The 14,188-nt window shown below is 48.6% G+C and overlaps 1 pseudogene across 1 annotated transcript in view; it reads right to left on the bottom strand.

Moving 5' to 3' along the window:
• LOC144121178 (neprilysin-1-like) overlaps positions 1-14,188 on the bottom strand; it is a 76,423-nt pseudogene that overhangs the window by 35,992 nt on the left and 26,243 nt on the right. Inside the window, exon 2 of the transcript XR_013312559.1 lies at positions 2,124-2,242. The product of XR_013312559.1 is annotated as a neprilysin-1-like (transcript). The remainder of the gene's footprint in view (positions 1-2,123; positions 2,243-14,188) is intronic.

Here is a 14,188-nt window from a genome sequence, read left to right as displayed (position 1 = left end):
ATTTTTTCAATCTCTCGCTTTTTTTTTAGATTATCGTCGTTTTCTGACATTTCGAGTCGGGTACCTTGTGTCGTAACACCTGCGCGAAATGAACAACGGTGAGATGGTACAAAGCGAATGTAACCTGACCGGTCGCTACTTCGGTCTTCGAATCGACTATGCTTGCTCGCGCGGCAAATACATCGGCGTCGACCTCCCGCTGAAGCCTATGAAACTTTTTTTTGTTCCATGACGTGTACTCTTCGGATATTTTCAGATGGGCTGCATGCGAGTTGGCTGGAGCAGCTTACGTTGGACCAGGCTCTGGCTGGCACCAACAAAACGGGCGCTATGCGTGCTTTCAATACAACACTGCGCGAATCCGTTGCTCGGCAGTTTGAATTTCGGGCGATATTACGACGTCAAAAAGGAGCGTTTGTCGTTCAGCAAAGAGAGTATTTGCGACGTCCGTTCATAATTCTGCGAGTTTTCGCGTCGTTGCGGACATAAATACGCTCTATTCCTAATGACGACTGCACATTTTTAGTGCTGAATGTAGTAGAGAAAAAAATCCTGCAGTTACTTCTTATGAAAAAGAAAAAAGGGAATAATGGGGCGAAAAGTGCCTTTCCCGAGTTTTTTTTTCCGCTTTTCCTCTATACTTACTTCCATGTGTATCCCTCTCTATGCCCCTTTCCTTTCCTTCTGCGTCGTCATTTTGTGCCCATTAATTAAAAGGTTGAGTAAGTTACCAAAGGCTCAAATACGTTGGTGAGCCAGTGAATGAGGAAGGTGTAAGTTAACGAGAGAGCCAGCGCTAAATGTTGAGCACTCGAGTTACTGAAGGTTAGCTGTGTGATCAAAAAAGGTGCATTTGACCAGCTGTGGCTTTAAATTGCTAGCGTGACATTTGCCTTCGGGATTAGTGGCACGATCTCAGGTTTTAAGTATTTGGAGAGGTGTGAAGCTGCGCACGCTCTAAATAAACTCCTCTCTCTCTCTCTCTCTCTCTCTCTCTCTCTCTCTCTCTCTCTCTCTCTCTCTCTCTCTCTCTTTCTGCTGAAAGATCCAGCATATGTCGTTTTCTCTGTATCGGCAAGAAAATGAAAATTGGTCCCCCGCCGCGGTGGCTCAGTGGTTAGGGCGCTCGACTACTGATCCGGAGTTCCCGGGTTCGAACCCGACCGCGGCGGCTGCGTTTTTATGGAGGAAAAACGCTAAGGCGCCCGTGTGCTGTGCGATGTCAGTGCACGTTAAAGATCCCCAGGTGGTCTAAATTATTCCGGAGCCCTCCACTACGGCACCTCTCTCTTCCTTTCTTCTTTCACTCCCTCCTTTACCCTTCCCTTACGGCGCGGTTCAGGTGTCCAACGATATATGAGACAGATACTGCGCCATTTTTTCCCCTCCAAAACCAATTATTATTATTATTATTATTATTATTATTATTATTATTATTATTATTATTATTATTATTATTATTATTATTATTATTATTATTATTATTATTATTATTATTATTATTGGTTTGTGAGGAAAGGAAATGGCGCAGTAATTGTCTCACATATCTCGGTGGACCCCGGAACCGCGCCGTAAGGGAATTCAAAAAGGAGGGAGTGAAAGAAGAAAGGAAGAAAGAGGTGCCATAGTGGAGGGCTCCGGAATAATATCTACCACCTGGCGATTTTTAACCTGCCCTGACATCGCACAGCACACGGGAGCTTTTTGCGTTTCGCCTCCATCGAAACGCGGCCGTCGCGGTCGGGTTCGAACCCGGCAATTCCGGCTCAGTAGACGAGCGCCCTAACAACTGAGCCACCGCGGCGGGTAAGTTTTTGTTAGCTGCTGTGTCGTGGCCTCAAGTGAACAAACAAACGAACGTTCAGTGCACTATCGCATACAAAAGCCTACAGGACGAACGAACGGTGATCAAGGTGCATAGATGCGACGTCTGAGAACGATCCCTTAATTTGAGTTCCACGCATGAGAGCATGTGAGCGCAACTTTCGCGCATATGCGGTCTGAAGCCACCGGCTTATAACCAAGCTATCATTTCCGGTTGCTGCTCGCGCGTGCTGGAGACTTTTGCGCCCGACTGTACGTTGACCATCGGCAGTTTCATGGTTGCGCACACCGTGACTCACCTGATGAGGTGGCGATGAGGTGCACGACCAGCAGCACAGCGGTGACCACAAGCAGCAGGACGCAGGTGACGGTGAGCGCCCGCTCCAAGCTCGTCCGGTGCAACCACCAGTAGCAGTGACTGCGAACGTACAAAGTGGTGTGACCTGAGCACACACGCATGGTCTGCATCACGGCCCCAAGTGAGCAGCGAGGGAGCTGAGCGCAAGCAGCTGACTGTGTGCCGCAAAGCAACAGAGGTGCAATGAATGAATAACTGAGTGAATGAGAGTAAACCGCGCTTTTAGTGTCATGCACAAAATATACCAGGGATAAGCGAAGAATGCAAGTAATAATTGCACAAGGCAAGAAGAAATACAGGTACGAGGTAAGATATGGCAACATGAAGATTGGACATGCACATACCAAATTGAGTTCAATTGCTTTGACGCAGCCCCGAAGAATCAGTGAAAAAAAATGAGCGCAGAAAAGTGGGTTCCGGGCATGGAGAAAATTGAAATGCCCGGAAATAAACAAACAAAAGGCACGTTGCCTGTATTCTACAGCAGGCTTGTGCTTGGAGAGCAAGAAAAGAAATTTACTCAAAGCAAATGCCGAAAAGCGTGGAAAGAATCCAAGTGAAAAGTGAAAATGGTGGAGCTCGTAAAGGTACAAAAACTGAAAATGGTGCAACTGTCTTTGTCACTTCTTCGACAGATTGGTAGAGAGAGGACACGGAAGTAAGTTCAATATTTTGATTGCACAAGCAAAGTGGACAAGAAAGGGGGGATCCTAAATATGCTTAACCAAATCTTCTACAAGAGGACGCAGACGAAAACAAGTCCCCTTGTCACAACGTTGGCTAAGCACCGTGAGGCTTCGCACTCCTTTGTTCAAATTGTTTGTGTTGTCAGTCCATTGTGCTGTAGGACAGGCAGATCTCCGAAAGCACTTGTTTTTTTTTTCAGACCAATTATTGACTGGAGCGAAATACCCGGATATGTTCGCGTATGTTCCTTACTCCGCCATTTATTCGCAATGCCTGGCAGCAATCAACTCGCAATTTCAGCTAACAAATTGGTTCCTGAGGTTTGTTGGAACCCTGGCTTCCCTCTGTTGCCTTTCTTCGGCTGCTACCGGCATCCCGTGTTGGTCTCCTCTTTCTCTCTCTCCCGCCTCAGGCGACGAATAGCCGTCTGGGTGACTAATCACTGTCATTCCGCCGCGGCTCCGCCCAGGCTTCCCAATGGCCTTTGCCATTGGTGCCTTTTGGCGGGAATTCGGGACCCGCTTCGGAGGCCGTGCGACCGTCCGAGCGGAGTCCAGAGAGAGACTCTTCCGAGACAGCGTAAGGTGCGCATGCTACTGTTCTTGACCTCCGGCCTTTGCCGTTCGGACCAGTGCATGCCAGCACCGGGTCCTCTGACCTGCTGCGGCTCGAGCCTGTCTAGTGGGGTCCAGCGACCTCCGACAGGCGCACCTTACGTTGACTGCCCACCCTCTCTGGCAAATTCTCCGACGCTGATGCTATCTGAGACTGTGCTTGACACGCTAGCTAGTCGTGCGACGGTTCACCGCCAGAAGTTTCTGTACTTGATTTTACATTACAAACTTAAGGTTGATTCTGCTACATACATTACTTTGAACACTTCCAGGGAAACGCGTCACAAAAATGAACTCACCATACAAGAATATTTCGGCACTAATATTACCATTATGCTCTCCTTATTTCCGCGAGCTGTGCGCGAGTGGAACTCTCTTGATGATTCAGTGATTGTACAGCCAGCTACTTAAAAATTTTTGGCGCTAGCTGGCAGAAATGTATTGTCAGGAAAGAAACTTGTTTTTATTCACTTTTTGTAAAATTTTGGGAGTTTTCCATGTATCTGTATTTCCATGTATTTGTATATTTCATGTATTTATATTGTATTTCTCGCAATCATTTTTGAATGGAAAAGGTGACGATTACTTATGGGTTATCTTTGTATTGCCTTTTCCAATGTCTATTCTTATTGTCCCCAACCTTCCGTGTACTTTTTGCATACTTGAAATAGTGTTTACGCCTTGTCGACTGTTTGTCTGCGGCCAGAACCCACTCCTGTGAAAATCCCTGAAACAGGGATTGGCAGCATTGATAAATAAATAAATAAATAAATAAATAAATAAATAAATAAATAAATAAATAAATAAATAAATAAATAAATAAATAAATAAATAAATAAATAAATAAATAAATAAATAAATAAATAATTAAATAAATAAATAAATAAATAAATAAATAAACGAACCAACCGTCGCCACGAGAGAGAGATCACAGCCCTGCCGCGGGCACATTATCCTTCAGCGGCGTGCTAGCGGCGCGCATTGCTTTTGTCGCTTCGTGCGCGCAGTGGAGCTTGCTCCTCGGGTGTCCCCGGGACGGGATGAGTGTTCCGTTTGTGTATCGCTGTAGAGCGAGGTCAATAAACGTCTCCTTCGTGAACCTGGAGGCCTCTTTCCTTGCGGCGAATCGCTGTCCTCTCTGCGGAGGTTGAGTGCGCCGCAGCGCAACCGCGTTCTCAGTCATGAAGGCAAGGAGTTCTTAGCCTCGCTCGCTCCTAAGTGGCTTGGTCCGCACCGGGTGGTCAGAGTCTGGTCGCCGCTCGTGTACCTGCTGCAGGATATCCCTACGGTGAAACGAGCCGAGCACACATCGCAAACCTGGAGGTCCAAGCGCCACGGTCTGACGAGCTTGCGCCGGTACCCACTGGTATGACATTCATGCAAGAGCAGAGGCACAATTGGTGCTACTACACAGGTGTACCACGCACCCGCACAATCTGAGGCGACGGTCACCTGTGTGATTGGTGCCGGACGTCGGACTCTTCTGCAACCGAACGCATGCACCCTCAGGTGACGAGCTTTCTCGTCAGGCCCACCCAGGAGAAGCACCGCTTGTCCACCTCTTGGCAGCATGCTCAGTTCCAGCTGGCCCCTGTGTTTGTTTATTCCTACGAGGCACTTTTTCACTTCCCGAGAGGGACTCGCTTGAGGGACCAATATACCTCTCCCGGCATACTTCACGCTTGTCGTTTCGAAGGAGGGGCGAGGGGCGTGGCTCGGAGTGGTTGGCAAAAACATTCCCCAGCTGGCGGCGTGATGCAGCGGATTTGGCCTTGTTTAGTGACAATTTTCTGTGTGTTTCTGAATGCCGTCGAGCCTTTGCGCCGTGAAATGCGCTAGCGGATCGAAAACCAGCCGCATATATATTCCTACTCGAAAACCAGCGAAAAATGGGCTTTGGAACATGCAAGAGCAAAAGTGGCCGACGTCAAGCGCTGTCAGGATCTGCGGCGAGCATTTCATTGTAAGCAGATATGCTTGGTTACTCGCGTGCCGATGCATTTTTGTGTGAACAAGCAAGCACTTAGTTTAATTTAGTACCGCAAGAAACGAATTGTACTGAACTCATGACCGATCGAACACTCAAAGGCCCGCATGGCTTGTGACCACTTGGAAGTACTCTAAGAACATCTGAATAAGCATTTGTGGTTATTCCAATGCGGCAGGTCGTGTTCAAGAAACAAGCTTCTGTCATAGGCTGCTCGCAAGGGTATGTCAGCACCTTCGCCGTTAAGTGCAGCCGCATATCAACCAGGAACTGTATAATACCGTGCTCGTTCAAGCATCGTTGTGTCCGAGTCGAAAAGAGGTTTTTCTTGCGTCATGTAAGTGCGCAGTGCGATTTTCAATACCATGAATATTGTGCAGTGTTGTGAAAAACGCGCTTAATTACCCCGCTATTATGCGCGCAGCTGGCTATGGCGACACGCAACGCATTGGTTCCGCACTGCACTTAGCCTGAATGGTATGCGTTCTAGCAGTGATATCACGTGTTCCTCAATCGGAACGTAATTAAAACAAGACAAATTAGAAACTTCCATACTTGAGAGAAAAAAAATGGCAGTGGCTTAGCTCAACTATGCCAGGATATACGTAACGAGATCTGCAGTTTCCCCCTGGGCTAATCGCGTGGTCAGTTATACGACGACCCTTTACATCCTCCTCTTAAGTTGTTGTTGATGATGATGTTGTTGCCATTGCTTCATCTTGATTTTCTTGCGAAGGAACCATGCGAGCTGCTATGCGCCGCTTGTTACGCTCCGCCTCTTGACGTCTCCGCTTGGCAAGACTTTCTTCTCTTTGCTCAGGCGTCTCCGCCGTTCGTTTTGCCTTCTAATGTTCATTCTTTCTATGCAGAGCGGCGAAGTGCTAGGCGACGACTTTTGGGTCCGAAGAATTGACCTTCTCCTTACGATACCGCCGCAATGCGGCGGCTGGAGTCTCCTTTTCGTCGCCCACACGAAGCGATTGTGATACACTTGTATCACCTCGGCTTTTATACACACAGCCGCACGACCCCACGCAAGGCCGCGGCGGCGGCCGAGCTCTGACGTCACGCGCCGCGCACCGCCAAGGCTCACGGCGAAATGCAAGACTGGGTAGCGCAGTGTAGCTCTCGCTACAAAATAGGCCGGCCAAGCACGCTGCGCGTGGGAACGCTGCGGTCTTTGCTCACGGGCACCCACCTGCGCTTCGTGGGGCTCTGCAGTAGCTTCTATGAAAGGCACTTTAAATGCAGTAACTGGTGTCGAAGTCTGAAATAACCCCCTTGCCAGCATGTCCTTCCATTGCGAGGTCATACATACTTTTCAGGCGGTTGGTAGGTTTTAAGTGCCTGCGCACTGCAAGGGTCAGGATTTTTCTAACTAGACGCACATAAATATCTCTATGAAGTGCATGATTGCCGTACATTTAAAATCTTTTTCCAGTTGTCCGTCGCTAATAGGTCCGGGTATTGAAGTGTCGCGCACTTCGGCCTTATTTAAATGTAGTTAGTACTCCTATGATGCGCAGCACCCCACATTTATTTCTTATTCTGTATTTGTACATAATGCATATTACGCCCCCCCCCCCCCCCTTTCTTTTCCCTCTCCCTGTCCTTTCATTCCCGCTAGCTGCAGCTCAGGTGCTTCAGGTTTCGATTGCAGATGTCGCGGCTAGCAACATCTTTTCTTCCATTGTTATTTTATTAATAAATAGCCACTAACAGCAACAATTTCAGGCAGAAGACACAGCCGTCAGACAGCTCGCGACGCGCGCCGCGCAGCAGGCAGACCGGACCGGAGAGGCTGCTTTTGCCAACCAAGCCTGTTTTCTTTCGGCGCGCCCCTTGTCACGTGATCCCTTGAACTCGCATTGTTTGCAAACAGGGAGAGGTCTATTGCGAGCGACTGTGCCCCTCGTATTTTCTCTCTTTTCCTTCTCAATCCCATCATCTCTCTTCCCCAGTGCAGGGTAGCCAACCACCCTCTTCCGCTTTATCTCTCTCTCTATGTAGTCTGTTTCTAGTTGCTTTGGTGCGTCTTTTTTTTTGTTTTTTTACAAGACTTCTTTGCCAGCTGAGCCCACTCGCCTGTGCACTTCTTGAAGCGGCAGGTTTTGTCTCTTTTTGTGCAGCGGGTCTTTTTTTTCCCCGTTGAGTTCCGTCTCTGGATGTGTTTACTCGTTAAGGAGCCCCCGTCTACCTCCATCCCTGTAGTTCCTCGCAGCACTACCAAGGCTGCGATGAGTGTGTGAGGGGAAGTTGGGAGGCCGTTTGGTGCGGTGGGGAGCAGGAAGGGTGAGTTCGTTGACCCACGATGGCCGCGGCGGCAGAAACGGTTCGGGACAATTCGGGGCGAAGAAGGTTTGTCGTCGCCCGCTCGTGCCAGTGCGTGGCTGTGCACGGGCACGACCAAGAGCAAAGGCGACGTCTATGAGTGGTGCCGTTGTGTGCTGTCTGCGTGTGCGTGGGGACGACAAGGACCCGTCGCTGTCGCATGTCTACACCTTAGGACGCTGCGGAACACCGGAGCCTACTTCAACCGACGCGAAAGCGTGCATTGCCGTGTGCGCGATCACCCCGTTGTGCCCAGGGGCGTCCCATTCGTGCTCTGCCGCGGCCTAATTGACATCAACGGAAAGAAGACCACCGCCAGGCGTCCAACTCGCCCACTGGTCAAAGTCAGCGAGCGGTGAGTCGCTGACAGGCCTACTGGGCCACGCCACACAACTTTGGGACTGTCGTCCACTAGTTGTATAGTATTCACTTCACCTTGTGTATACCTCGTATATATTCTGCATGCCGTTATTATTGCTTTTCTTGGATGCGTAGGCAGTGTTTCTTTTTTTTATGTTACGCGCTGGCATTACTGGTTGCGGTGAGCTATTTCGGCGACTTGCGTGTGGTCCTTCTGCGTACAGAGTAGGCAGTGAACGCAAGGTACGCCTATCGGAGGTCGCTGGACCCCACTGGATAATCTAGAGCCGTTACAGGTCACACGAACCTGCGCTGGTGAGCTTGAGTATGCACTGGACCGAACGCCAAAGGGCAGCGGACAAGAACAGTAGCATACGACGTCACGCTGTCTCGGATGAGAATGGGCTCCGTTTGGAATGTCACCCGGAGCGCGGCCACCCAAGCGGGCCCCGAATTCCCGCCGAAAGGCACCAATGGCAAAGTCCATTGGGAAGCCAGGACGGAGCTGCGGCCGAATGACAGTGATTAGTCACCTAGCCGCCTCTTCGTCGCCTGAGGCGGGAGAAAGGGAAAGGGGAGAACAACGCGGGATGCCGGCAGCCGCGCAAAGGCAACGGCGGGAAGCCAGGATTCCCGCAGGTTAAAAATGAAATGTAAAGAAAAATGCACTTGCTCTTGTAACAGAATCAGCGAAAACAGCGCGGTACGTCCTGTCACAATTAATCGGGGTGCCGTCCACATAAGCCGTCGCTAATATTAGTGCTTGGCAGGCACGTGGCTGTTTTCGATTATTTTTTGAGCTGCCTCCTAGTGTACGCGCTACCTCTACGAAAAAAAGAACAAAAAAAAACTCGTAGGTGTTTTTGCGTGCGCATGCCATACATTTCTTACGTTAAGCTACACTACTCCGCATTTCTAAGCATCAGCTGCTCTTGTAATCACGCCGCGAAGAAACAGCGTCCTAGGAATGATAGAAACGGCACGTGCCGGGCGGTAGCATATTAAATTCGACCACCCGCCTGTGGTAATTTACAATATTTTCACATTTGTCACCGACTCTTGACCTGAAACTTAGTAGCGGGAAACCTTCGTTGGTTGCTCTACTGACACGTTTTTTTAAAGTTTAGATTAAAGTGGGGACGGAAGCATAGGGAGAAAACTGTGCGACAAATTGCGACATTATAATAATATCTCGGAGAAAAATAATAAAGTTGGAGATCATACAAGAATGATCGTAAGAGAAAAACCGTCAAATTTCGGGAATGTATTTCCCAGCTACACCCCACGCACTTTTTCGCGTCGACATTTAAATCGACTCGCAAGTTTTGCGATCCCTGAGCGTGCCAGTCGAGAACTATTGGTTTCTAGAATTCAAGGTTGTGCCATGGCATAAACTTTATTTTTTTTCGAAGAAATGGGAATCGATTGCACCACGTCGACTCCCTTTATAAGTTTTTACTGTAGTGATTTTCAAGACGAAACTATGAAAAAAAAGGGCGGGGGTGGTGGGGGGGGGGGGGGGGGGTAACTGCACCTTGAACACTGGGCAAACGACATTCGACAGGACTTGCGTCCTTAAACATTAACGGATAGTGTTTCCAGTGAGATAATCAACCCGCGCACTCTCGCTCCATGCAATATTCTGAATGGTACGGAGCACAATTAATTAATTCACCATGTGGGTGCGCACGATCACTTGCGCTTTCTTTCTAGAGATATGAAGCTTCAGAGGTGCCTTTCGTGTCCAGCCACACAAGACAGTTGCAGACTTCGCGGCCTAGGGAGTTTTGAATGAAGCTGTTCTTTAAAAGAACACCAAGGACAACTCCACCCAGTATTTGATCTCAGTGAAATACTACTGTCTGGCACGTTGTAGCTTCGTCGACGCTCGTTCAGAAGCAAAGGATGCCACGAATGGCGAGAAGTTTGGAGTTTAAAATGAAATCTTTCCCTCCAACCACTTCATACCGGTGACGTCATCACGGAGTCGAGCTCATCATGGACTTGTCGACGTTCGTTTACACATGAAAAGGGGTGTGGTCTAATCTCAGAGACCAACAACAACAACAAATAGCATTCGACATGATCGCAGACTTCTAGTGAAAGTGTCCTGTGCCGGCGATACCTGTATTTCTAGAGGCCTGTGTACTGTGCGATGTCAGCGCACGTTAAAGAACCCCAGGTGGTCGAAATTTCCGGGGCCCTTCACTACGGCGTCCCTCATAGCCTGAGTCGCTTTGGGACGTTAAACCCCCATAAACCATTCCCCCCCCCCCCCACCCCCCCCTACTTTGACCCTCAGTGTTCCATATAATGCGAAAGCATAAAATGGCTCATCGACACGATAACGCGGCGTCGTTCAAAAAGTGGCGGTACAACAAAACTCGCGATTGGTCGAAACTGTGTGACATCACCAAAGGCGGGAATATGCGAAATGTTACCAGTAATAGCTAGTTCTTGTACTTACAACTGCAGCAACTATAAAGGAAAATTGTCACGTAGCGGTGACGGCAGTCGAAGGAACAATGAAGACGGACTAAAGGTCTTCTAAAAGAAAACTGTTTATTGGGCTGACTTGCGCCCACAATGGACTGAATCACTCGGCGGTGGCGAAGCGACAAGCGTGCTCGGCGGTCGTCGGACAGAATGCCCGCCTCTGTCGGCCGTGCTCAATTTAAAGCTGATAGCGAACTTTCGAGATAAAGCGTGCAAAGTTACTAGAACATTCCGGAACAACGTAGAATCAGCTCTGCCTGACTGCGATCAATCGAGATAAATCTAGTCGCGTCTTGCGTCGCAAACAAAACGATAAAGTGGTGTGGCAGCAGATTTGAAAAACGAACAAATACGGCAAATATTCGCGGCAATATAATACAATTTGAGCAGAATTTAAAGAGAACTAGAGTAGAATCGGGTTTTAATTGGAACTGAATTAGAATGAAACCGGAAAGCTTTCGCATTATTCCCACGTAAGTTCCTTCAGTGCCGCCGGTAATTTGTTATAAACAGCGTGTCGCGGTTGAGCCTTTCCGATCCTGGTGGGCCAACTCGGCCCCGTCTTTCTCTGCCGCATGCGGACCTCCTTTCCCTTTACCCTCTCTCCGGGAGTGTCATTCGAACGATCTCGGTCTTTCGCACAAAGCCCTCCCTGGGCAGGCAGCTTGTTAACGCCAATCAAGGCCGGAAACGTGCGGCAAGCTCGCCTCTTTTGCCCGGGAGACTCGCTGTCTCTGTCTCCTCTGTTGTTTTTCTTCTTGGTTCGTCCTCTTTTTTTCTTCTTCTTTCTTCTCCTCACCACGTGGTAAGAGCAGGGCTTCGCGGCATGTCGCCGTGCTACTCGAATGACAGGACTATTCTCAGAGCAGGCTCTTCGGCCTCACGTCACTTTGGGAGGGATTGCGCGACGGTGATATAATAAAAGGACTAAGAATTGAATTCCGTGTTTCGTACTACTTGTTCGTCCGTCATTAGATCCCGATTTGTTCATAATTCGTCGATGGCGTGTGCGATAAGCACTGCGCAAGCAGCGGACGCCCTAGTACATTTATTTGCCACCATGTTCGTGTGAGGTTTTAAAATACACTCTAAACAGGAATACGCCTATACGGGAGTAAAAAAGGGTAAACTGTCCTCTAGCGCACTCCCTTTTTTATAAAAGGGAGTGTGCTAGAGGACAGCTTACTCCTTTCTGTTTAGAGTGTACGCACGCACAAATCTGTTTTTCGGTCTTTGGGCAATACATTTACTATAGCTCCTGCTACCCTGCATTAGAGCCTTTGCATTGTCCCTCCTTTCGCATTTTATTACTCGGCGACCTTCTTTGCGACCGGGAGTAGAGCTTTATTTATTTAAATTCCACAGCGGTCTCTGCATGATGCATTACGCTTTTGTACGATAAAATTGAGGTCAATTTCGTCGATCGTGGCGAGTTTTAAAGAACGATGCATTTTTTGCAGTATTTTTTTAGATTCTCCACCCTGTGTCTAGTACGGGGGGGGGGGGGGGGGGGGTTCATTCCTCTTTATTTGCCCGCAACGGTTTAGTAAGTACGGCGTTCGGCTGCTGAGGCTAAGGTCGCGGGGAGAATCCCGGTCACATCGACCGCTTTTCGATCAAGGTGAAATGCAAAAACACAGGCGTGCTTCGTGATGTCAGTGCACGCTAAAGAACTTGGTGTGGAGAAATTAATGCGGATGCCCTCCGCCTCTCGTGGCCTGTCTGCAACTTTAGGACACCACACACCAAAGTATAAGGCTGATGGAATAAATAGAAATTTTATTTATTTCTCGTTGCTGTAGACGTCACTATCTTATGGTCTACTGCTGACGTCACTGAGGAATTTCGCATTAATAAGAAGACCTCACCAGTGAAGATGCACTGCCACCGACCATGCTTTAAGCTGCATACTTTCGCGGTTGTATGAGTGCGGCTATTGGCAGCAGCACCTGTTGGAGCCCTCATCCCGCTACGAAGTCTTGCACAGAAGCGGTGCACCGGCGGCGTAAATAGATCGCAGCTGGTGAGGACAGTGTCGAAAAGTGATGCGTTCATGGCAATAGAGGACACTCCCAACTTTGATTTTATCCTGACAACTTCCAGCTGCATCATTTACCAACAAAGCTCAGCACACAAGGTCAAACATATCGAGCACCACTCAGGCATTCAAAGGGACTCACAAAAAACCCTCTAATACCCCTGTCACACGGGACTTCTTCTCGGCCTTTGCCGTAAAGTTGTCTTATTGCACTAAAGGAGGAAAACCGAAAAGGAGCAGCGACGCTGCTACACGGCAAATCCAAAGGAGCTAGAACGCGGCCTCCGTGAATGCCAAAGTCACCGCTGTGTGTGAAGCGGCGCTAGTAACATTATGAAATTAAAGCAGACAGTAGCACTTCAGCTAAGAGTGCATTCGTTTATGTTGGAAAAAGTAGCTATCACGATAATAAACGAGCGTTCTGATGGTGAGAAACGGATATTTTGAAACAGTTTCTTTTTTTTTTTTCATCGTTCTCGGTCCGACCACGGTAGGCGCACTTTTCCGTTCGGCTCCTCATTGTGTTCGAGAAGCGTGCTTTGTTGCTTGTGTCTTTGTGCACACAAGCAAACTCAAAACACGCACACAACAAAGAGCAAACGAAGAAAAAACAGCAAAGCGAGATGCGCAAGCACGTGTGTGTCGATGCGGCTGCTGAAAAGCGTTCAAGTCCTTTCTTAGCAGTGTGGATGTCTTTAGTCATAGCCTCCTCTACGGTTAAGTGCACTGTAACGCAAAATTAACCATTTAATAAGATAAATTAGATATTTTTTATGGTTTCAAAACTAAAAATTGCGTCATTTTTTTATTCTTTGAGCTCGCTAGCTGGCGCTGCCGTCTGGGTTGCTCCTTTAAGCAACTTTAAGGCCGCTGACGGCCGCCTTTATTGCTACGGAACTTATCGCAAAGGTCTCGACGCTTTGCCGTGTAGATGCGCGTCACGCGCCTTTGGGGCAAAGGGCCTTAATTTCTAAGGCCTTACAAGTGCCCGTGTGACAGGGGTATAATGTGGTCTGTGATGTACTCTCCGCGGCAGCCAAGCTTCTGTGCCGCTTATAACCGGCAGACTCCGCGGTGGCTCAGTGGTTATGGCGCTCGGCTGCTCACCCGGAAGACGCGGTTTTGATCGCGGCCGCATTTCGATAGAGGCGAAATTCTAGAGGCCCGTGTACTGTGCGATGTCAGTGCACGTTAAAGAACCCCAGGTGGTCGAAATTTCCGGAGCCCTTCACTACGGCGTCCCTCATAGCCTGAGTCTCATTGGGACGTTAAACACCCATAAACCAGTAATATACGTTGTGGGGCTAGTTGGTTCATACTCAGACTTCTTTTATGCGCACAGAAAGACGACACAAAAAGACAAGGTAGACAGGACGGAGCGCAACTTTCAACTGTTTTATTCCAGAAAAAGTACATGACATTAATACCAAAAAGAATGGATAGTTATCAGAGCCACGTGCCGGCCTGAACGTGGGAAAAGCACACAGAAGGCA

The sequence above is a fragment of the Amblyomma americanum genome, chromosome 2 (assembly GCF_052857255.1).
Source record: "Amblyomma americanum isolate KBUSLIRL-KWMA chromosome 2, ASM5285725v1, whole genome shotgun sequence".
In the NCBI taxonomy this organism is placed as follows: Eukaryota; Metazoa; Arthropoda; class Arachnida; order Ixodida; family Ixodidae; genus Amblyomma; species Amblyomma americanum.
The sequence above is the reverse complement of the archived record's forward strand: the minus strand, read 5'-3'. Positions and strand labels throughout refer to the sequence as shown.